The sequence below is a fragment of the Capra hircus genome, chromosome 18, assembly GCF_001704415.2.
Source record: "Capra hircus breed San Clemente chromosome 18, ASM170441v1, whole genome shotgun sequence".
In the NCBI taxonomy this organism is placed as follows: domain Eukaryota; kingdom Metazoa; phylum Chordata; class Mammalia; order Artiodactyla; family Bovidae; genus Capra; species Capra hircus.
The window spans coordinates 38,267,745-38,291,526 of NC_030825.1; positions in this window are offsets into that span (position 1 = coordinate 38,267,745).

Consider the following 23,782-nt stretch of genomic DNA (forward strand, 5'->3'; position numbering starts at 1 on the left):
TTTTGAAGCCCACCAAGCTGCAAACTGCCGCAAATAGATAATTCAAAGGTCTGCTTTTCATTTACTCTGTTGCTTGCAGCAAAGAGAAGTTGAACCCCACATTGTAAACTGGCCAGTTTCTGTATTCAGTCAATTTAAATGGATAGCCGTCCCTTCTTTACTCTGCTGTGGAGATATTGTCAGAGGGAAATGCATTCAAAAGTCTTATTTTGTGTGCTGTAAAAGAAATGAGGTCTTACGATAAGAATACCAACTCTAGTTAGTCCTTCTTTTGGCTTTATGGAGAACTTAGTGATAATCAGGAAAAGACATTTCTCGTTTTCTGTGCCTCAGCTTCCTCTGCAAGAAAATATAAGTAATCAAGCCTGCTCTTTAGGACTTTGTAAGGCTGTGTGGCAAAGTATTTTAAACTCCTTGGAGAAAAAACCTACTCAGTGAAGTTGCTATTCCTTTTAACGTCAATTATGTTCTGAAACACGATTTCAGAATTTCAGGATCCCAGGACCTATGATTGAACTGGCAGCTGATTGATTCAGTGGAATTCAGTATTCTCTTTCTCAACACCACACCAAAATTTGCCTTGGCTAAAAGAGGTAAAACATACAATTATGGTTAGAAATGTAATAATAAATCTACTGTAACAATCTTCTTTCCACCACATATCTTTTCTGGTATTTATCTGAATATCCATGCTTATAAAAACTAGAAGAGCTTGTAATTTCAATAGTATCAGCAACTCTGTGAGTATACAAAGCCATTTAAATTATGATCTGCTTTTATTTTTCCAAGGTGCATGTCTGAAAGATTTTTTTTTGTTTGTTTGGAAATTTTAAAAAAGGAGACAAACAGTTAAAAGTATGGAAGTTCCACGCATGCTGCTTTTTCTGCACCTTGAGGACTAGCAAAATCTTTAATATGAGACTTTATTTGTACAAAGCAAAACTTCAAAACCACTCAAAAGCTTTTCTTATTAACTGCTGTCAGTCCTGTGATTTACAGAGGCAATAAAGAACTAGAGGGGGCACATTTATCATGGAGTTCAGCACACCAGGAGCCATTTTCTCCAGCGGTAAAGGCTAGTGATAAAACAAATTCTTTTGTTCTATAACCAAGACACATTCTCTATTCCCTGCTCTCTAAACTTGGGCATGCCAGGCTTCTTTAGTGGCAACTTGGCACCACTTCATCCACACCTAATGATAAATTGTTAACATGAAAACATTGATGACACACCTGGAACACCTGGCTGTGAAAGGCGCTATGTGTTTACCTTCAGCGCACAATAGTTAGCTCTCAACATATTTGTAGATTAATTCCTGGTTTACCTTGAACAGTGCTCCATGTGTGTATGTGTGTGCACACTTCCTTTGGTTTCAGAAGGGAGTAGATGGAAACATGAACTAATTTGGGTTTTATTTATTTGTTCAATCAAGAGCATATAAAATCTGAATTTTGGGAACTGTGTATTTCTTGTTGGATTAAAGAATGCCTCATCTGAATTTTGGTACTGAAAAGCAAAATCAGTTCCAATACACATTTTTTTTTTCCAATTTGCTTTGTATTTGATTTTGATTTTGTATTTTGTGTTCTAGGCAGGTAAGTGTGATACACTTTAAAAAAGTTATTTATTTTTTAATTGAAGGATAATTGCTTACAGAATTGTGTTGGTTTATGCCAAACATCAACATGAATCAGCCATAGGTTAAGTTGTCTCTGAACACTGATTGTAACATTTGGGGGTTTTTGAAATGACTATGTCAGACTTTGAGCTAAGGTGGATGTAAAGGCTACAACAGTTTTGCTCTTTGGGAGATTCAGAAAATGGATTAAAATGGAGCATTTTGGAATATTCTGTAATTGAGTACATCCATCATCCAATAGTATTTATTAAGCACTCACCTGTGCATGACAATGTTCTGGGCACAAAGATTATTGGGAAAAAGGTCAATGACTTGGAACCAGAGACAGTGGTAGTGTTTATACCTTTGGGAAAATGAACACAAATATTAAATTGTGAATGCTATTCCTAATGGAGCAAGTTATGTAGTTAATTTAGTCTCAGAAAAGGACAAGAACACTCAAAATCTCCTGGCCTTTCCCAATTATATAATCATTAACTATGCTCTTATTGGTGTATTAATGAAAAATAGTGTGTTTGAAAGACAGTAGTAAGGAAGAAGATGTGAAAAATTCAGGAAAAAAAATTCGGGCCAGGTGCTTTTGTGACTCATTGGCCACTCTTAAAAACTTTTAGCTTTGGGAAGGAATTTGGAATAGAATTATGTGGGAGTTTCGTTTATCCATCTGTTCTTTGAAATGTATAATTTAGTGGTTAAAGTTGTTCTCTTGCTTCTGTCACTATCAGTTTCTTTTCAGAGGAAGGGGAAATAGGTCCTTTTGTCAGTAATTTGGCAGAAGTGCTGAAAAGCCCATTATCCCTGTTGGAGAGAAAGCAAACCACCCCTGATATGTGAGGGCCTGGCAGGCATAGAGAGAGATGAGCCCAGCGAGAAGGTTCTAGTGAGAGGTTTTTTTTTTTTTTTAATTTTCTGGGAGATACTGATTGTTAGACATTCTTTTTGAAACCATCTAACATTTTCTCGAAGCAAAGTAATCTGCCCCTTCAATTCAGTTCAGTTCAGTTCAGTCGCTCAGTCGTGTCCGACTCTTTGCGACCCCATGAATCGCAGCATGCCAGGCCTCCCTGTCCATCACCATCTCCCGGAGTTCACTCAGACTCATGTCCATCAAGTCTGTGATGCCATCCAGCCATCTCATCCTCTGTCGTCCCCTTCTCCTCCTGCCCCCAATCCCTCCCAGCATCAGAGTCTTTTCCAATGAGTCAACTCTTCACATGAGGTGGAAGAGTACTGGAGCTTCAGCTTTAGCATCATTCCTTCCAAAGAAATCCCAGGGTTGATCTTCAGAATGGACTGGTTGGATCTCCTTGCAGTCCAAGGGACTCTCAAAAGTCTTCTCCCACACCACAGTTCAAAAGCATCAATTCTTCGGCACTCAGCCTTCTTCACAGTCCAACTCTCACATCCATACATGACCACAGGAAAAACCATAGCCTTGACTAGATGGACCTTAGTCGGCAAAGTAATGTCTCTGCTTTTGAATATACTATCTAGGTTGGTCATAACTTTTCTTCCAAGGAGTAAGCACCTTTTAATTTCTGCCCCCTACCACCCCCAAAACAAATTCATTGGTATTAGAAGATATGGGAGAGAGAGGGAAAAAAACACAGTTATCTGAATAAAGAAGTCATATCTTTTATGTACTTTATGCTATATTCTGTGTACTTGGGAAAGGGCTGCATCTGTCCAGAGGATGGTGGAAAATTGAATACTGTGCTTCATAGTGTGCTTCTGGTAGTATTTCCTTAACCAAAAAGGAGCAGCTGTCTGTTGGGTAGCACAGAAAGCACTGTTACCAGCCTGAGCATATGGAAGTTCGAAGCTTTGGCTGATATGGATGTCTGGGCAACGGTTGCAGAAAGACTGTCATAATTGTTTGCTGTGATTTTAGGTCCACACTTCAATGTTGGAAGGGAAAACTTTTTACAGAGGCTTACTTTTTTTTTTTATATGGCTTTGAAGGGAATTGTATTTTACTTCTGACACTTATTATATTGTAAAATCTCTAGTCTCTGATATTTAAAGGTGGAAACTTTTAACTTTCTTAAAAACCCAACTCTAGGGACTTTTTAGTACTATAGCCTCTCAAATAATCTTAAAGCTTTGAAAAATGAAATACTTTATTTTATGAAGCAGTTTTGGGGTCAGTTTTTTTCCCTAAAATGTATGCTTTTATGTTGGATAGTTTAAAGACCAGCTGTTAACTGAAACCAACCGTCAACGAAGTTACATAAAGTTGTGTTTCCTATTAGTCTTGTATCTTTCCTATTAGTCATTTGTGAAAGGATATAGGAAGATCTAAGAGAACTCTAAACAAAAATTGAAAAAACAGATGTCAAAACCATATTGACTTGATAGTTTGCTATTTTTTTAAAAATGAAAAGGAGTTTAGTAATTATTAGTGGATTATGAAATAAGGCTCATGTTGCTAATTTATCAGAGAATTATTTGTAGTAGTTTGCAGTTGAAAATTGATGTTTATCTAGAATTTCAGAGAATCCAAAAAATCAATTGAAGGTTTTGCCTGGGAGGACTATGAAGGAGGCACTTTGACATTTTCAGTAGTTGGACATGCATGGGCCTCTAAAGGTGTGTTTATTACTTTGTCATGGTGAGCAGTGAATTAAAAAAATAACAAGACTGCTCCTTGGGTAGTTGTGACTTATTGGTAGTTATCTTTACAAGAGTTCCATGCTGACTTAAGTAAAGATCTTTGGTAAAAAAAAAAAAAATCAACAAACTTTATTTTTCAAGTAAATTCAGCTACGAGCCCACAGGCTTCCATGACACTGCACTGAATTATTATTAATGTGCTCTGCTGTGAAAATAATGCTTGCTGCTGTTTAACAATAACCCCATCCTCTGGAATTTTAGGCAAGTGGTAGGAAAATGAGAGGCAGATTTAAGTGCTGCTGCTGAATTAAACGTGCTGGTTGATGGGCACAACATTTTTATAGTTACTTGTGCAAGGGAGCATAGAAAGAGATCTTTATTTGGGGTCAGGTCACATGTGGGACCAGTTGTTTGAGAGGCAGTTTTGGCAAGCATGGGCATTGCTCCTGTTCAGGAAAAGATCTGTTCAGCCTATTGCCTTGGATGTCCCAGTACAGCCTTCTCTTAGGGTTATGTGTGGTGTTTCTTGAAGGCAGGGACATGATCTTTTAAGGATCTCCCTTATTGATTTTAGGAGTCTGTTGTTAAAATCAAATATTGGATACATCATTTCTCATTAGTACTTTTTAACTTGAATGTTTAGTAGACTTGATTTGAAGTTCATTATTATTATTACAGATGCCTTATCTATTTGGAGTTACCTTTGGGGCTTCCCTGGTAGCTCAGATGGTAAAGCGTCTGCCTACAATGCAGGAAACCTGGGTCTGATCCCTGGGTTGGGAAGATCCCATGGAGAAGGAAACGACAACCCACTCCAGTACTCTTGCCTGGAAAATTCCATGGACCGAGGAGCCTGGTAGGCTACAGTCCATGGGGTCGCAAAGAGTCGGATATGACTGAGCAACTTCACTTCACTTTAAGTCAAGGGCCTGCATTTTCAGACTTGTATTCCGTTATTCTGATAGTTAGTCTTCCTTCTTCCTACACTCTCATCTTCTAGCCATGCCAGACTATCTGCTGTTCTCCACATATGCCCTCTCATATGTTGCCTCTCCAGCACCTAATATCTGTGTGCCTTTTCCCATGCTGTGCAGACGAATACTTATACAGCAACCCCTGTGCATTGTATAAGGTCCAGGTCATAGTATATTACTGCTGAGAGTGCTTTCCAAAGCCATGCATATACTTGCAAGGAGTAGACTTCTCTCCGTCCTCCTCCCCTACAGCACTCATTTGTTACAGTGTTAGTGTGTTCCCTCTTCTTCTGTGGATGGTAGGCCCTGGAAGTTAGGGGCAGTGTGACTCTTATCTTTGTATCCTACATGTGGTTATGTACAGCACGTCGTGTGGTTCTATAGGGTAGGCAGTAGATAAACCTTTAGCAATTGGAATCCAGTCATGGGTGATTGCAGATCCCTTATAAGATGAGATAATCAGGGAGTTCTGGAAACTATTAATTGGTCATAGAAGTGTAATTCTTGTGGGTGGAATTTAATTTTATTTTATTAAGGAAGCCTCATGGCCATGAGGGTGACAGGTGTCACTGCATACTCCAGCTCAGTGTGACTTCCTGTTTGGGTGGAGAAGCCTCAACAATGTGGTATTTTGGAGGACATTTAAAATACTTATCTAAGGTGCTTTTGGTACATTTTCAATTAATCCTTAGTTTTCCACAGATACATGGGAATCTTAGAGATTGCCTAAAGTCACCACCTTCCCTAGGCAGAAATCTCTTCCTAGACCTTCCTCATTGTGTCTACTTCAAGACATCAGTGTGGTGGAGATTGCCACTCTGACCATTAAAAGAAAGCTGGGGAGAGGGTAGAAAGTTTCTTCCTGTGATGGCTTGTTCATAGTTCAAGTCACTTTCCTCTTAGGTTTTCTCTTTTCTAGGCTGACTCTTTCTAATTCCCCCCACCGTGTGCCATCCAGCACAGCTGATTGAGATGGACCACTTGTCAAAGTCACCTGTTCCACTGGCTGACCAGTGACTGATCCAGTTTTCTGTCTCTGGAATCTGACTAGGAGAGAGTAACTGTAGTTAACTGTAGGGAGCTGAGCTAAAGGGACATGTTGGGGAGGAGGCCTGAGTCAACACATGGCAAACCAATGTCAGATGAACTAAAGTTATAGTACTGCCATAACCACAGGTCAGAGAGAACTGAGTGTCGAGAGGATGGAGCAGAGCCACACAGACAGAGTTAGAGACAAGACTCATGTAATTCCATAGAGAGTTGGAGAGAGAGCCTGTGTCTGTCCCCAAAGGTGGGCCCTCATGGCAACTGGAACTGGGAGGCCTACTGTCATACTGATGCGTGGCACAGGAGAGGGAATGTCAGCAGTTCCTCAGGGGGCAGTTTAGTGCTCATCTCTTGAGGCAACAGTGGTTTAGATCATAGATGCTGGTATGAGACTGCCAGGGTGTGGGTCCTATCTCTGCTACTTACTACTATGTGACTTTGGGCTAGTTATTTACTCTTTCTCGGGGCCTTAGTTTCCTTATATGCAGGGTGGACACAGTACTAAGACCTACATCATAGCATTGTTGAGGAAACAATGTGTGTAAAGCATTTTACTTGAAAGAGTACATGGCCTCCAAAATGTTAACCATTACTAACATTAAAAATAATAGTTGCGGTTCTTTTAGTGTCTGAAAAATTGTTCAGACCTTATTTTTGAAAGTAAAATATAGTGGTTAAGATGGTGACTCTAGAGTCTGACTGCATGCCTGGTTTAAAATAAAACCATTTCCAGCTTCAAGTTTTTATAAGCTTCTTCTGCCTTGGTTTCCTTATTCATCTAATAGTGCTAATACTCACAGAGTTCATGTGGGTGAAAGTGAAAGTCACTCAGTCGTGTCTGACTCTTTGCTACCCCATGGACTATATAGTCCATGGAATTCTCCAGGCCAGAATACTGGACTGGGTAGCCTTTCCCTTCTCCAGGGGATCTTCCCAACCCAGGGATAGAACCCAGGTTTCCCACACTGCAGGCAGATTCTTTACCAGCTGAGCCACAAGGGAAGCCCAAGAATACTGGAGTAGGTGGCCTGTTCCTTCTCCAGGGGATCTTCCCGATTCAGGACTCAAACCGGGGTCTCCTGCATTGCAGGTGAATTCTTTACCAACTGAGCTATCAGGGAAGTTCATGTGAAGAATAGTGCTAATACTCACAGAATTCATATGAAGGTTAAATGAATTAATATGTGCAACATATTTGGAAAAGAATGTGTATAGAAGGATCTCAATAAATATTATTACTACCTCTTGTGACTTCAGCATGCCTTTGGGTCTTCACTAAGACATTATTTTAATGAAGCTATAGGAGACCTAAGTATATTTACTTGTATGCTGTTCTTTTTCAGATTCATTTTCCTCTAGGAATCATAGTCTCTCTGATGGTCATATCCAACTAATGTAGGATTTCACCAGCAGTCTACGAGGTAGAGCCTAAAGATGACTTGCGGGCTGTAGAAAATGTGCATTTGGAGTTCAGAAAGAGGTCTACAATAAAGTTATCGATTTGAGTAGGTATAGCAAAGGTGATGGAGAAGGCGATGGCACCCCACTCCAGTACTCTTGCCTGGAAAATCCCATGGGCGGAGGAGCCTGGTGGGCTGCAGTCCATGGGGTCGCGAAGAGTCAGACACGACTGAGTGACTTCTGTTTCACTTTTCACTTTCATGCATTGGAGAAGGAAATGGCAACCCACTCCAGTGTTCTTGCCTGGAGAATCCCAGGGACGGAGGAGCCTGGTGGGCTGCCATCTATGGGGTCACACAGAGTTGGACACAACTGACGTGACTTAGCAGCAGCAGCAGCAAAGGTGATGGGCTTCCCTGGTGGTTCAGATGGTAAAGAATCTGCCTGTAGTGTGGGAGACCTGGGTTCAATCCCTGGGTTGGGAAGGTCCCCTGGGGAAGGGAACAGCTACCTACTCCAGTGTTCTTGCCTGGAGAATCCCAGGGACGGAGGAGCCTGGTGGGCTGCCATCTATGGGGTCACACAGAGTCGGACACAACTGACGTGACTTAGCAGCAGCAGCAGCAAAGGTGATGGGCTTCCCTGGTGGCTCAGATGGTAAAGAATCTGCCTGTAGTGTGGGAGACCTGGGTTCAATCCCTGGGTTGGGAAGGTCCCCTGGGGAAGGGAACAGCTACCTACTCCAGTGTTCTTGCCTGGAGAATCCCAGGGACGGAGGAGCCTGGTGGGCTGCCATCTATGGGGTCACACAGAGTCGGACACAACTGACGTGACTTAGCAGCAGCAGCAGCAAAGGTGATGGGCTTCCCTGGTGGCTCAGATGGTAAAGAATCTGCCTGTAGTGTGGGAGACCTGGGTTCAATCCCTGGGTTGGGAAGGTCCCCTGGGGAAGGGAATAGCTACCTACTCCAGTGTTCTTGCCTGGAGAATTCCATGGACAGAGAGCCGGTGGGCTATAGTCCATGGGTTTGCAGAGTCAGACACCACTGAGTGACTTTCACTTCACTTCAGTCAAGGTGATGGGAATGGACAAGGTATCTTGGGAGAATGCTCAGAATGAAATGGGAAAAGGCTTGAGACAGATCCCTGAGGTTTTGGGGGTAGTGGAGATTTTGGAGTGGGGTAGAAGGTGACAAGGAACATGAGCCAGCAAATAATACTCAGTGTAGTCAAATGCTGGTATGAGACTGCCAGGGTTTGGGTCCTATCTCTGCTACTTACTACTATGTGACTTTGGTCTAGTTATTTACTCTTTCTCGGGGCCTTAGTTTCCTTATATGCAGGGTGGACACAGTACTAAGACCTACATCATAGCATTGTTGGGGAAACAATGGTACTAATAATGAACATGGTTGAAAGCATACTGTGTGTCAAACATGGGTCCAAATTATTTTATTCATTTATTTAATCTTCTCAACAACTCTTAGGTAGATATTATTATATTCTCACTTTACAGAGATACAGAGAAATTAATTTGCCCAAGGCTGCAAAGCTAGTAGTTGATAAAACCAGAGGAATTTGAACCTACGACCTGATTCTAAATCTTACAATCTTTTTTCTTCCTTTCTATATTTTCCCCTTTTGTTTGGATTTTTAAAAGTGAAGTATAGTTGATTTATAATGTCTTATTAGTTTCTGCTGTGTAGCAAGGTGATTCAATTGTGATTCAGTTATATATTCTTTTTCAGATTCTTTTCCATTATAGTTTATTATAAAATGTTGAATATAGTTCCCTGTGCTATACAGTAGGACTTTGTTGTTTATTTTATATATAGTAGTTGGTATCTGCTAATCTCAAACTCCTAATTTACCCCTCCCCACTCATTTCCCCTTTGATAACACTAAATTTGTTTTCTGTGTCTGAGTCTGTTTTTGTTTGTAAATAAGTTCATTTGTATCACTTTTTAGATTCCACATATGAGTGATTAGATCTTAGAGTCTTAATGACTATACCAGATGGCCTCCAAAGGCAAGTAAAAAAAGATAGACACTAAAAGTTGTCTCTATTGGCATTTGGATTGTTGACGCTTTCTATTTTGGTTTATTTCTTTTATTATTGTTTCAAACCAACAGCACATGATGTTGTCTAATAATAGCAACTTCATGTTATATTTAGAAGGTAAACAGTTGTGAATTGAGAAATGGAAAGTGTGTTGGTCAGTTTTCGCTGCAGTGAAAATGAAAGTGAAGTCACTCAGTCGTGTCCAACTCTTTGCGACCCCATGGACTGTAGCCTATCAGGATCCTCCGTCCATGGGATTTTCCAGGCAAGAGTGCTGGAGTGGATTGCCGTTTCCTTCTCCAGGGGATCTTCCCGATCCAGGAATCAAACCCGAGTCTCCTGCATTGCAGACAGACGCTTTACTGTCTGAGCCACCAGGGAAGCCACAGTAATAATGCATAACAAGCAACCTCGAGATGTCAGTGGTTTACAACCAGAAGTGCAATTTCTCGCTCATGAATCTGTGGGTTGGCTCTGCTTCAGGCTATAGGATGGGTCAGGTTGATTTCACATATGTATTAATTTGTTATGGCTACCGTAACAAAATACCACATCTGTGGTGGTCTAAAGAACAGAAGTTAATTTCCTTAAGAGTTGTGGAGGCTAGGAACCCAAGATCATGGTGTCAGCAAGTCTGGCTTCTTTTGGTCTTTTCCTTGGCTTGCAGTTGTTACATCTCACTGTGTCCTCACTTTGCCCATCTTTCGTCTGTATATCCCTTTGTGTACGAAATTTCCTCTTCTTACGCGGACACCAGTCAGATTGGGTTAGGGTCCACTCTGACAGTCTCATTTAATTTAATCACTACTTACAAAACCCTATCTCTAAATACAGTCACAGTTTGAGACACTAGGAATTAGGACTTCAATATATGAATTTGCTGGGGTGGGGGCCCCAGTCAGCCCACATCACTGTTTCTCCTTCTTCTCGGACCTGTGTGGCTCAGTGGGGCAGAAGCATAAGATACCTCTTAAGGTAGCTTGGAACTGGCACACTGACACTTCTGTCCACATTCTGTTTGAAACAGGCTTCATGACCAAGCCCAAAGTCAGTGGGATTGGGGTCAGTACTCCATCCACAAGGAACCTGTGGCATTAGTGCGGAGGAGAGGAAACACTGAAGACCAAATATAGAATTTGCTACAGAGCACTAAGGGCTTCCCTGATAACTCAGTTGGTAAAGAATCTGCCTGCAATGCAGGAGACCCTGGTTCGATTCCTGGGTTGGGAAGGTCCCCTGGGGAAGGGAAAAGATACCCATTCTAGTATTCTTGGACTTCCCTTGTGGCTCAGCTGGTAAAGAATCTGCCTGCAATGTGAGAGACCTGGGTTTGATCCCTGGGTTGGGAAGATCCCCTGGAGATGGGAAAGGCTACCCACTCCAGTATTCTAGCCTGGAGAATTCCATTGACTATATAGTCCATGGGGTCACACAGAGTTGGACATGACTGAGCGACTTTCACTTTCATTCAGGTGTTTGCACAGAATTAAACTGTTTAATTGAAAACCACAGTCCATTCAGAGCGACTTTCACTCATGAAGCAATAGCAAGTCTTTTCCAAGAGGTTTTGTTAAGGGAAGTAGAAAGATGGGGTAGTAGGTAGATGGGACACCTGTTCTCAACAAACGTAGATGGTGTGTAACTAGCAGATTTCGAAGACAGTCTTTCAGAGCAAGCCTGCCAGTGGCATGAAATGGAATAGGAGTGCCTTCTCTACCAACCTTGACTTCTTGGCAATCCCTAAATGCCTCCTCTTAATTCCTATTCTTGTATGCTGAATGCCTTTCACAATTTTTATTTTCTTGAATAACCACTGTTCATCCTTTAAGACTTAGTTGAAAAGTCACTTTCTCTGTGATGCTTCTGTTTCCCTGAGGCAAAGCAGGTACTTCCTTTTCTATTCTCTTGCAGCACCTTTGTTTTAGCTTTTATTACTTTTTAAATTATAACTTTGTGTGTAACTCAGATATCAGCTTTTCTCTTGTCCTCCGGGTCTAGCATCATCACAATCAGTGTATGCCCTGGGTCCACAGGATGTGAAATTCAGTGCTGCTTTGGGCTCACAATCTAAAGTGGCCATCACCGTAACAAAACCTGAAATGATAACTGCCACCCTTACCCCCTGCACAGAAACAAAAACCAATAGTAAAAATTTAGGTTCACTTGTTAAAAGTCTTAAGGGAAAAGATGCTTTTGGAAAGGAGGTGGTAGAAGGGTTTACATTATACTCTAAGGCAAATAACTACAAAAATCCCTTCTGGACATTTCTACTCTTGTTTCAAAATTTTTCTTGGTCATTAGAGATTCTTTGCCCAGCACTGCCCAGTCCCTCTGGCTCCTGCATGGCTGCTGGCTAGATCAGTGCCATTCACATAGAAAATGATGTATGTGGTGCTTCCTGGAGTTGTGTGTCGTGGCCCTGGGCCAGTTGTGTCTTCTGCCTTGCACATCTGCCTATACTCTTGGGAATTTCAGTTGCTATTCCCTGTTAGGCAAAACAATTCAGCCTGCTCCATTTAGTCCTCTATGCATTTGGTCCACGTGCACAGTGATACTTAGCCCAGAAGAAGGGAAATAGGAACCACTGACTGTAGAGGGAGGTTTAGTGACTGTTTTTGATTATTTTAGGAGGCCCTTTAGTGGACCATACCCTTAGGGGCCCATCAAGACATTTTCTAAACCAAGATGATGTTCCCTTATAAGAAATTCTTATTGTAGTTTTTGTGATACTGTAGTTTTCTCTATCACTGTACATGTTCACTTAACTGTTGACTATGATATTCTTTAAGGCAAGAATTTTGCTCTATTTTTGTATTCTGACATCCACAAGAGTCCCTGAAACTTAATAAGGGCTTAAAAATGTTGGTTGGAAACCTAAATGAGTACAATTCAACATTCTTTATTTTAAATCAGTAAGCCAATGGAATATGAATTAGAAACTAGTAAATATATTTCCACATTCCCAGAATTGAACTAGAACTGTTATTTTATTGAATCTGAACTAAATTGAAGTAAAGCTTCTTGATATTTTCAATGTGAGTCAGTTAGAATTGCTTACTGGCTTGAACCAGAGATAAGCTGCTTCACTGCTGAATGAAAAAAGGGGACTAATTTGAAAAAATTACCAGTTTATTCATATTTAGTAAGGTGCTTAGACATTCTATGAATATGAAATTACTGTTTCATTGACAGTAGATCTAAATAGATTAACTTGTAGGTAAGATCTTTTCCTCTTTCTTCCAGTGAGATCACAGAATTTCTTATAAGATTCTCTGACCTAACTGGAATTATTCTAGAGCTTGCCAAAATACTGTGAGTAGTCTTCTCTTTGTCTGTCTCTGTCTCTCATTTACTCAGTCATCCCATGACTCCTTGCCTTATTGCTAGAAACCCATTCTAGAGTAAGATGAAGATCTGTTAGGAAATTAGGAGATGGGAGTAGGGAACTTTTATTTTGGCAGGGGGAGGTAGGAAAAATAAAATAACACTAGGAAAAGCTTTGTATCAAAGTATGTGCCCAAAAGTCTTACACATTTTGCTAAATAATATTGTAAACTTTAATAACAGTAATGACAGTAATATACAGTTAATTTGGATCTGGTAGAAGAAAGTTAAGTGAATTGTGAGAAGAAAATCTTTGTATTTAAATTTTACCAAATTTCTTTTGCCTTCCTGATTTGTGATGAATTTATATTGGCTTACCATTCAAAAACATAATATCCTCCCCTTAAGTTATTTGAATTTATTTGCAAGACAAACTAAAATCTGGTGAGTAATTTCAGAATTTTGCCCTTTAATTTGGCTGTATTAATTGGTCCATAGAAAATATTTCTTGAAAGTGTTTTCCTTCTGCTAAAAAATAATAAGCATGGCTCCAAATAGTCTTATTTTATGATGAAATGCTGCATTGTCTCATCTGTTATTACAATCTGGTGATAGTCCCTTTAATTTCCCCAAGATTTTATTAGAATTTAGAAAAGTTTAATTAGTTATCCACTGATCTTAGTTGAAGAAGATTTAAAAAAATATATAATATTACAAAACATTCTAGTAGGGTATGAAGGTAACACCACAAGGGGTTACTGTAATTTTATCAAATTTGTCCTGGTAAGTTGGCTCAGAAAGTGAAATGATTAGAGCTTGCAGAGTTAATTTTAATATGCTAATACATCACAGCAAGTTGGGAACTTAAATAAGATGATACAATTAATATACTTTTATGGGATGTAGAAAGACTTAGTAAGGTCATTTGTAGATTATATTAGAGCTACATTTAGAATTATTGGGTTTAAGATTCAGCATTCTTAAAAGAAATCAGCAGATGTCTGACGTATGCATTTTAGTGACCTTTGAATGAAGAAGTGAATGCTGAATTGTGTGGATCTTGTTCTGGGTTCTTAAAATAAATTAACTCTCCGGGCTCCCCTCTAAATACAACTAGGATCAAGTCTTTAGATTTTAATTTCTTTAGTGCTGCAACATAGAAAATGTTGCAGTATGTTAATCCCGGAAGGGATTTTTTAAAAAGGATATTTAATCATAGAGGACTCCAGTTTCTTTAATGTGCCTCTGAAATGATTCTGTAATTTTGCTTGGTAGTAAATTTGAGTGGCTTGTAGTCTCTCTTTGTTGGACAATTCTCCTCTTTTATTTAGGCCTAAGTATATATTTTTTGGACATGCTGCAGCATGCAGGATCTTAGTTCCCCTCAAATCCGTGTCCCCTGCAGTGGAAGCACAGAGTCTTAACCACTGGACCGCCAGAGAAGTCCTTAGACTGAAATCTTTGAAGATGCTTATATGGCAAAGGAAATATTTTTTTTATATATAACATCTTGGTACTCTGTTTTTGTGCTAATTTTACCAGGTGTTGCTCATTTGCTGTCAGGGTAGACCAGGTGTATTTAAAATAAGCTTATGATTCATCTATGTGGAAGAAGAATTACATGTTTACAGATTGCAAACAGAACTGCTAGATATTGTCTTTTATCACATACTTACCCAGTGGTACATTGGTCCAATATTTAGTATTGTGCTAGGATTAAGTGAGATAATGTGTGTAAACTGCTTAGCTTAGTAGCCAGGGCAATGATGAGGCAGCTCACAGCCTCAGGGCTGCTGGGGGCCTCCTTGGCTCTGCCATATGCTCTCCATCTCACCACAAGATGCAAGATTAGAAAACTGCCTCTGTGTCTCTACCCCTCAGATGAGCACAAATGCTAGAATTTAGTGACTTAAAAGCACAGTCATTTTTCTTGATATTCTTCTACTCAATAAAGTAAGCAATCTATATTTTTATAATTTGTAACTTACTCTTCCACAGGACTAAACAAAATGCATAATTTAATTTTGTATTTTAAAAAAGCAGCCTTCAACTCTTTTGATGTACTTTGAATTATCCTAGCCTAAAAACATTTGCTCATGATATCCAAGGACATACTTTGGTATTTTCTTTCTTTTTTTCCTTCTTTTTGCCGGTAAGGGACTCCTGTTTACCTGAAGGCCCTGACTTGCCCCCACCCTTAGAATGATTCTGATCACTGAGCAGTCGCAGCTGTTTCATAAGATATTTTCATTGGTATCATATTTTCTTCTTGGCTTTTCAGTCCTCATGCTTGTCTCTGAAATCCTTTGTGTAAATTCAGTCTTTTGTAGTTCCTACTGTCTCATATCATTTCCCTCTGCTCTCTGTGCATGATTTCCTAATGCCAGTATGTGTTATTTCAGAATCTGGGCTCTACTTGTCCATCTTCCCTTCTGTTTTGCCTGGTGATGGTCAAAGTTGACTTGACTGGAAGACTCGGTTCCCAGTGTTACTAAACTCTGAGCCAGTGAGAATCAGTCTCTTCTTTTAGAACTTTGATATGTTAAGCTTCATATAAGCTTATCTTTGTGGCTCATAGATGGACTTGCCAGGTGGCTCAGATGGTAAAGAATCTGCCTGCAGTGTGGGAGACCCGGGTTTGATACATGAGTTGGGAAGATCCCCTGGAGAAGGAAATGGCAACACACTCCAGTATTCTTGCTTAGAGAATTCCATGGACAGAGGAGCCTGGTGGGCTACAGTCCATGGGATTGCAAAGAGTTGGACATGACTGAGTGACTAACACACACACAGCTAGCTAATAAGTAGATTATTAACAGCATGCTCAGCATCAACCCATTAAAAACTGTGCCTGTTACTATCAAAGTCACTTTTTAAATGAGTGGCTCTTAGGAGGAAATAAAATACTAAGAAATAAATTCCTGCTTCTGATGGAAGATGCAGTGGAAAATAGAGGCCCCTGTGGGGAGCAATCTTTTGCTTATGATGGCAGAATTTTAAGTATCTATGTGGAAACCAAACATTGTGACAGGAATTGTGTCTATTTTCTTCACTATTGTTTCTCCAGAGCCTAGGATAGCACCTGTCATGTAATAAGCCCATAGGAAATATTTGCTGAATGAATGAAATGAAGAAGTGGGTCCTGCACGCACAGTGGGACTATTGCATGATGCCCCCAGACTGTTTGGATGACCTGACTCTTTCGATTTCCTGAAACAAGTGCCTTTGATGGTGACCTTCAGCGTCATGTTGTGGCCCCAGAAGATCACTAAGCTGCCATCTTCCATTAGCTATATCTTTTGCCAGATAGGATATTCATACAGGTGTTGCTACTTCTAGACAAAAAGCCTTTTTATTGTTTTTCCTGAAAGGGACTGATTTATTTGACCTGTTCTGAAGATGGATTGTGGGGATTGGGATAAACTATTTCCTTGAAGATTAGGAAAAATTATGGAAAAAACCCATCTTAACTCCTACTGCTAACTCAGGGATTGACTGACATAGAGTAGATATCTAATCTTTGCTACTTGCGATGGCAGAGGCTTGCATGTCTTACAGGTTGTAGCAAAAGAGCCATAGGAATGAAACGGGGTAATTGATGGGCAAAGGCTTGGCCAAGCATGTGGTGATGGGTAGGCATCACAAGGCCAGAGGAGGGACCTTTTTTCTGGAATCTTATAAGTCAGAAACTAGATTGTTTCCTGTCCTCCTCTGCCGCATCCAGTTGGACAACATGCATGAAGTATCTTCTTAAATCTTGAGGTCTAGTCCCTTCTGGTTTTTATCTGCTGCTGTGATGGTTCAGGTTTTCACTTTTTGTAGCCTAGACCTGTAACATGGTAAAGTGCTGTACTGGACTTCTGTTTACAGCAAAAATGCTCTTCTGGACTGTTGTAAAGTGGTCCAGTGCTGTCTGCATTATTCTAACAAGTGTCTTTTCCTTTATTCTAGTCTACCTCAATTGATTCCTTTATTCCAGTCTGCCTCAATTGATTCCTTTATTCTAGTCTGCCTCAATTGACTGTTCACCCTGCTGCCAGAAGGATCTTTTTGAATAGATCTTTTTAAAATCTTTAAAAAGTCTGATCCTGTCTATTTTCTATTTGAAAAAAAAAAAAAACCCACAGTGACTCCTCCCTGCTTTCAGGATAAAATCTCAGATAGAAATCCCTGGATTCCAGGCTAAGGATCTGGACTATGCCTACTTATTTAGCGTCACCTGTTATAACTCCTATCAGAAGCTAGTCCTCAACCATATATCCTGAAAGTTTCAGTTCTTTTTTTAATCCTTGTACCTTTGTTTCAAATTTTGCTTATTTATTTTTAAATTAAAACAATTTAATTGGAAGATAATTGCTTTACAGTGTTGTGTTGGTTTCTGCCGTTTAACATTAATTAGCCACAAGTATCAGAGAAGGCAATGGCAACCCACTCCAGTATTCTTGCCTGGCAAATCCCATGGATGGAGGAGCCTGGTGGGCTGCAGTCCATGGGGTCGCTAGGAATCGGACACGACTGAGAGACTTCACGTTGACTTTTCACTTTCATGCATTGGAGAAGGAAATGGCAACCCACTCCAGTGTTCTTGCCTGGAGAATCCCAGGGACGGGGAAGCCTGGTGGGCTGCCGTCTATGGGGTTACACAGAGTCGGACACGACTGAAGCGACTTAGCAGCAGCAGCAGCAGCAGCCACAAGTATGCATGACACCTCGATCTAAAGCCTCCCCCCGATCCTTGTACCTTTTCTTGTGCAGTTCCTTGAATTTGAAGCATCCTTTCCCCTCGTTTCCATGCCTTTGTACTTGGTCTTGATGGTGGAGCCGTCTTTCCTTGGTGCCTGATTTACATTATCTCTTATTGATCCGAGGCAGTCTGCCTGCCTCTTCGTGTTTTAAAGTGTATGCCTGGTTTTGGGATGTTCACATTGTTTCTTGTTTTCTGTTCTGTTTTTTAAAATTTGATGATTTTTATAGTTCACTGAAGAAGTAATATCTCTTTAATTCTACTGTAATCATATAATGTCAGAAGTATTATTCAAAGAGTAAAAGTTAAAGAGATGATTTCTACCAATTTTAGGAGCTGTTCTGTCATGTTCAAACCAGTCAGTCCTAAAGGAAATCAGTCCTGAATATTCACTGGAAGGACTGATGCTGAAGCTGAAACTCCAGTACTTTGGCCACCTGTTGTGAAGAACTGACTCACTGGAAAAGACCCCGATGCTGGGAAAGATTGAAGGTGGGAGGAGAAGGGGATGACAGAGGATGAGATGGTTGGATGGCATCACTGACTCGATGGACATGAGTTTGAGTAAACTCCAGGAGCTGGTGATGGACAGGGAGGCCTTGTGTACTGTAGTCCAGGGAGTCTCAAAGAGTCAGACACAACTGAGCGACTGAACTGAACTGAACTGACTGTCATGTTCGCTGTCAAGGAAAGGCCTATTTAGAGTCTTCCTAAAGGCAAGGCAATGAGACTAATATGGGGTCTGATATTTGGTGGAAAAATGCAAAGAAGGGAGAATGGGTAGAAATGGAGAGGTGATGATTTAAAAGCACTTGCAAGGCGAATATACTCACTAGATAACTTTCTTATTAAAAGTTCTTTTGTGCCTCTTTCTGGGAATAGGTGTACAAATAAAGTATCTCTTTTTAAATTTCTGTGGAGTCTTGATAAGTATCGTGGGGTTTATTCTTGATTATCTGTGTGAAGCTTTAATTAGAGTATAGTAATATATTTTTGAAGCAGAAAAAGCAAGAATAAAAATATACTTCAGATAATTCTCAATTTCCATTTAGCAGGATCTGATATGAGCAGAAACAATTAGAGTGATAAAGTCTAACTGGCACTAGTAAATTTGACTAAAAGCCAAGAGCAGCACAGCCAGGACACTTATGTTCATGTTTAAATTACTCAAGTGCTTAATTGTATAATTTCAGTTTCAATTACTAAATGCCTTTAGTTTTAAAATTAGTCCTTTGGGTATTAGCTGCATGATATTGTTATTGAAGTTGGAAATCTGCTATTATGGTTTAGAGGATTATTGTAAAGTTGTTGGCATATGTCTTGTTTAATAAATAAGTTTAATTGTGCATGTAATCTGGTAATTTAATAATGATGAATTATATTTTAGAGAAATATAGAGTGACTATTTTTTTTCTTGGGATAAAACAAAATTACCTTTTAGGATTTATTTTTTAAAGGAAATATTTTATTATAAAAATACCTAAATGCCTGTTGTACCATGTAAAATCCGTGAAAAGTAAGACCAAATGGAGATTTTACATTAAAAATCCCCCCTTCCATATAAAAGAGGTTAGCAGTAGAGAAATGAAGTTTGATTAACAAGGAAGTGTTGTTTATACATTTAATGCTTTCTCAGTTTGTCTCGCCTCTAGAATATTAAGAGTATGACAAAGTAGCCCATATAGCAGATTAGTGCATTTTTGCCCCGTGAGGCATATTCCCATTTAGATGTGAACTTGCAGCTGCTATTAATGTTAATGAGCTTCACTATTCAAGTAAGTCCCCTGAGCTCATCCTGAATTACCTTGGGCAAAACCATCTGATTGGCATGATGTTGGTCATGCTTCTGTCAGCTCTAGTTGTCTCTATTGAATTCCAGTGGCCAAAAAAAAGCCAATTGTTTTCAATCTGTATGTCAGAATAAGAAATTTCAGAAATTTAGAATTTAAGTATATTCTCTTTTCTAAATGATATTTTCCTGTTTGTTGATTTTTAGTTGAAGTCATTGCATCAAGAAGGGTTGCTTTTTTGACCTCTACCTTTCTTTGATGGGTAAAGAAACAGAGGGACGAAGGGTTTCTTCATCTTTTGTAAAAGATTGTGTAACTAATGATAGAGAAAGGACTAAAATCCAACTCCAATTAAAAAATTCAATTGATACATTACCTGATTTGTTTCAACACATTGAAAGGAAACTGAATGCTTTTAAAAAACTGCGTATAAGCTTGTGATGGGACATAGAATATTAAACAACTAAAAAACAATTCTTGCCTGTAGGTAAAACAGTAAGTTGTATTAAAAAAGAAATGAAGTCAGTTACATCATGAAGCTCCGTTATAGACTATTTATATGATCATGTTAATTTAAACACTGATTGTTGATTTAATGAAAAGTTATAATACAGTTATGTTGGATAGGAGGAATTGTGTGTGTGTGTGTTTGTGGTGGGGTACCTATTAATAGATGGGTGGATAGTGGTATAAACCTGTATTTTCCTTAATAGAAAATCAATAGATAAGCATATTTTTGAAACATTTTTAAATTTGTATTTATTTATTTATTTATTTAATTTATTTTTTGCTATGCCGGCGTTTGCGATGTGCTGGCCTTTCTCTAGTGTGGCAAGCAGGGGCTACTGTCTAGTTGCACTGTATGGGTTTCTTATTGCGGTAGCTTTTCTTGTTGCAGGGCACAGGCTCTAGGGTGCAGGGCTTCAGTAGTTTGGGGTTCTAGAGCACAGGTTCAGTAGGTGTCAGTGCACGAGCTTAGTTTCTCCTCAGCATTTGGGGATCTTCCCAGATAAGAGATTGAACCCATGTCTCCTGCATTGGCAGGTGGATTCTTTACCACTGAGCCACCAGGGGAGTCCCAATGACAAGCATATTAATTAAAATACAGATGTAGATATTAGAAGAGCTAAAACAATGAACAGTGTGCGCCTATGAAGAATGCCCACCAATTCTTTAATATTCCTCTCTTCAAGAGGTGAGCAAGTGTAGGATGGACTTAGTGATTCTCATTTAATGAATAGCATAAGGCAGAGTGATAGTTTGTGACTTCTCAGATTAGATTGTAAAAGTTATCGGGGCTTTCTTACATCACTTGCTCTGGATAAAATCAGCTACCATGTGTAAGGATGCTCAAGCTGTCCTATCGCGTGATCTGCATGGTGAGGGCCACGAAGTTGCAACAGAGTGAAGCACAAGATTTAGTCTGGGGAAGTGGCTATACATGGTCTGTGTCATTTGGTGATAGACTGAGTGATCATTTCTAAGATGGAAAATGGAGACTTTCATATCCTGAACCTTTTCTTCTTGTTTAGTCACTAAGTCATGTCTAACTCTTGGTGACCCCTGGACTGCAGCATGCCAGGCTTCCTTGTCCGTCACCCTCTTCCAGAGTTTGCTCACATTCATGTCCATTGAGTCAGTATTGCTATCTAACCATCTCATCCTCTGCTGCCCACTTGTCCTTTTGCCTTCATTCATCAGGGTCTTTCTAATGAGTTGGCTCTTCATATCAGGTGGCCAAAGTATTGGAGCTTCAGCTTCAGCATCAGTCCTTACAATGAATATTCAGGATTATTTCCTTTAGGATTGACTGGTTTGATCTCCTTGTTGTCCAAGGAAGTCTCAAGAGTCTTCTTCAGTACCACAGCTTGAAAGTATCAATTTTTTGGTGCTCAGCCTCCTTCATGGTCCAACTCTCACATTCATACATGGCTACTGGAAAATCCATAGCTTTGACTATATGGATCTTTGTCAGCAAAGTGATGTCTCTGCTTTGTAATACACTGTCTAGGTTTGTCATAGCTATCCTTCCAAGGAACAGGCATTTTTTAATTTCCTGGCTGAAGTCACTGTCCGCAGTGATTTTGGAACCCAAGAAAATAAAATCTTTCACTGCTTCCACCTTTTCCCCATCTATTTCCCATGAAGTGATAGGATTGGATGCCATAATCTTAGTTTTTTTGAAGGTTGAGTTTTAAGCCAGCTTTTTCACTCTCCTCTTTTACCCTTATCAAGAAGTTGTTTAGTTCCTCTTCACTTTCTGCTATTAGAGTAGTATCATCTGCATATCTGAGGTTGTTGATATTTCTCCCGGCAATCTTGATTCCAGCTTGTGCTGGAATCAGTTGTTCCATGTCTGGTTCTAACTGTTGCTTCTTAACCCACATGCAGGTTTCTCAGGAGACAGGTAAAGGTGGTCTGGTATTCCCATCTCTTTAAGAATTTTCCATAATTTGTTGTGATCCATACAGTCAAAGGCTTTCTTGTAGTCAACGAAGCTGACATCTGAAAATTGAGCTGTAAAATATTTTAACTTCATGGTTGTCCCTATAAATTTTGGATAGTGAACAACTCTAAATGGACCTCATTAAGATTTCTAAAATTAAAGTAGAACATACTATTTAACTGCTCTCCACAAATGTTATGTGGCCTTCTAGGGTTTAATTAATTAGTTAAGTAACTGATTCTTCTTGCTTATATTTCTGGATTTCAGCTTCCACTTTACTTTTGTCCTCAGAGGTGTCCTTGGGCTTCCCAGGTGGCTCAGACAGTAAAGAATCTGCAGTGTGGGAGACCCAGGTTCAGTCCTGGGTTTGATCAGGGAGATCCCCTGGAGGAGGGCATGTCAACCCACGCTAGAATTCTTGCCTGGAAAATTCCATGGACAGAGGAGCCTGGTGGGTTACAGTCCATGGGGTTGCAAAAGAGTTGGACACAACTGGGCGACTAACACTTTCAGAGGTTTCATTATTTTCTTAGTAGCCCAACTCTGCATTTGAATTTTATCTGAAATTATACCCAGCATTTTTAGTTATTTGCAGTGGGAGAGTTACTCAGGGTCTCTAGTTTGTTCCATTGGCAAAGATTCTGATTTAGTTATGCCAGTGTTTGTGAAGAGTCGAGTCTGTGATGACCAGTTTGAAAAACAAATTCCATACTCAAGATGAGAAAGCTCAAGAGAAACTGCTCATTACCAGCCATGACAGGTGTTGTTGATACCCCATAGTATTCTATCAGCCTATCTACATTTGCCTGCACTGAGGTCGGTCCTGGGTATGCCAAGCTTTTCATCTTAACAGCTCCCACCTGAGGGCTTTCTCTGGCTCTGTAGTATCTGGGCTGGGCACAGGTGCAGCCTATAAGGGTGGGATTGGTTTCGTGCTCAACCCTCAGCCAATGAGGGCTAAAAGTTAGTAGATAAATACCCTTCCTCCCAGGCCTCACGCACGTAGGTTTTGGGGCGTGTATTACAGAAGTCTTGGAGGGTCTCGGCAGCACTGTGCTCCTGGCATTTGTCAGGTAATCTGCTCAGCAATGCACCCTTATGTGATATTTTCTTTTCCCCACTTCCTCACTGGTGCTTTCTGGGACCACTTCTCAAATTGACTGCCTATAGCTTCATCTTAGGGTTTGCTTTCGGGGGAAACATAAGATGCTATTCAGTTCAGTTCAGTTCAGTCGCTGCTATATACTTTTTTTTGACTCTGTGTATAGTGGAATCAGTCTCCATGAATCTTTAAAAAATTACTGTTATTTATTTTTGGTTGCCCTGGGTCTTTGTGGCTGAGTGCAGGCTTTCTCTAATTGTGGTGAGTAGGGGCTACTCCGTGGATTTTTAAGGTTTGAGACTTCTTTGGTGGTCCAGTGGTTAAGACGCCAACCTCCCAATGCAGGGGGCCCGGGTTTTACCCCTGGTTGGGGAAGTAAGATCCTGCTGGCTGCACAGCACGGCCAAAAACAAAACTTGCATGTCAGTTTTTCTTGATAAAATACTTGAATTTAGTCTTAATAAAAAAAGGTTAACTGCTTAGTAACAATTTCGGGTTGATACGGGGAGTGGTGTTTTTGTGGTCTGTTCTCATTTTAAAAAATGCTGTAGGAAAAGTGTTGGTAAAGCTACCTTTTCCTTTTTTTTTCTGATATTTAAATTCAATTTTTGTCTCTTAAAATGATTTAGAAGTATTGGA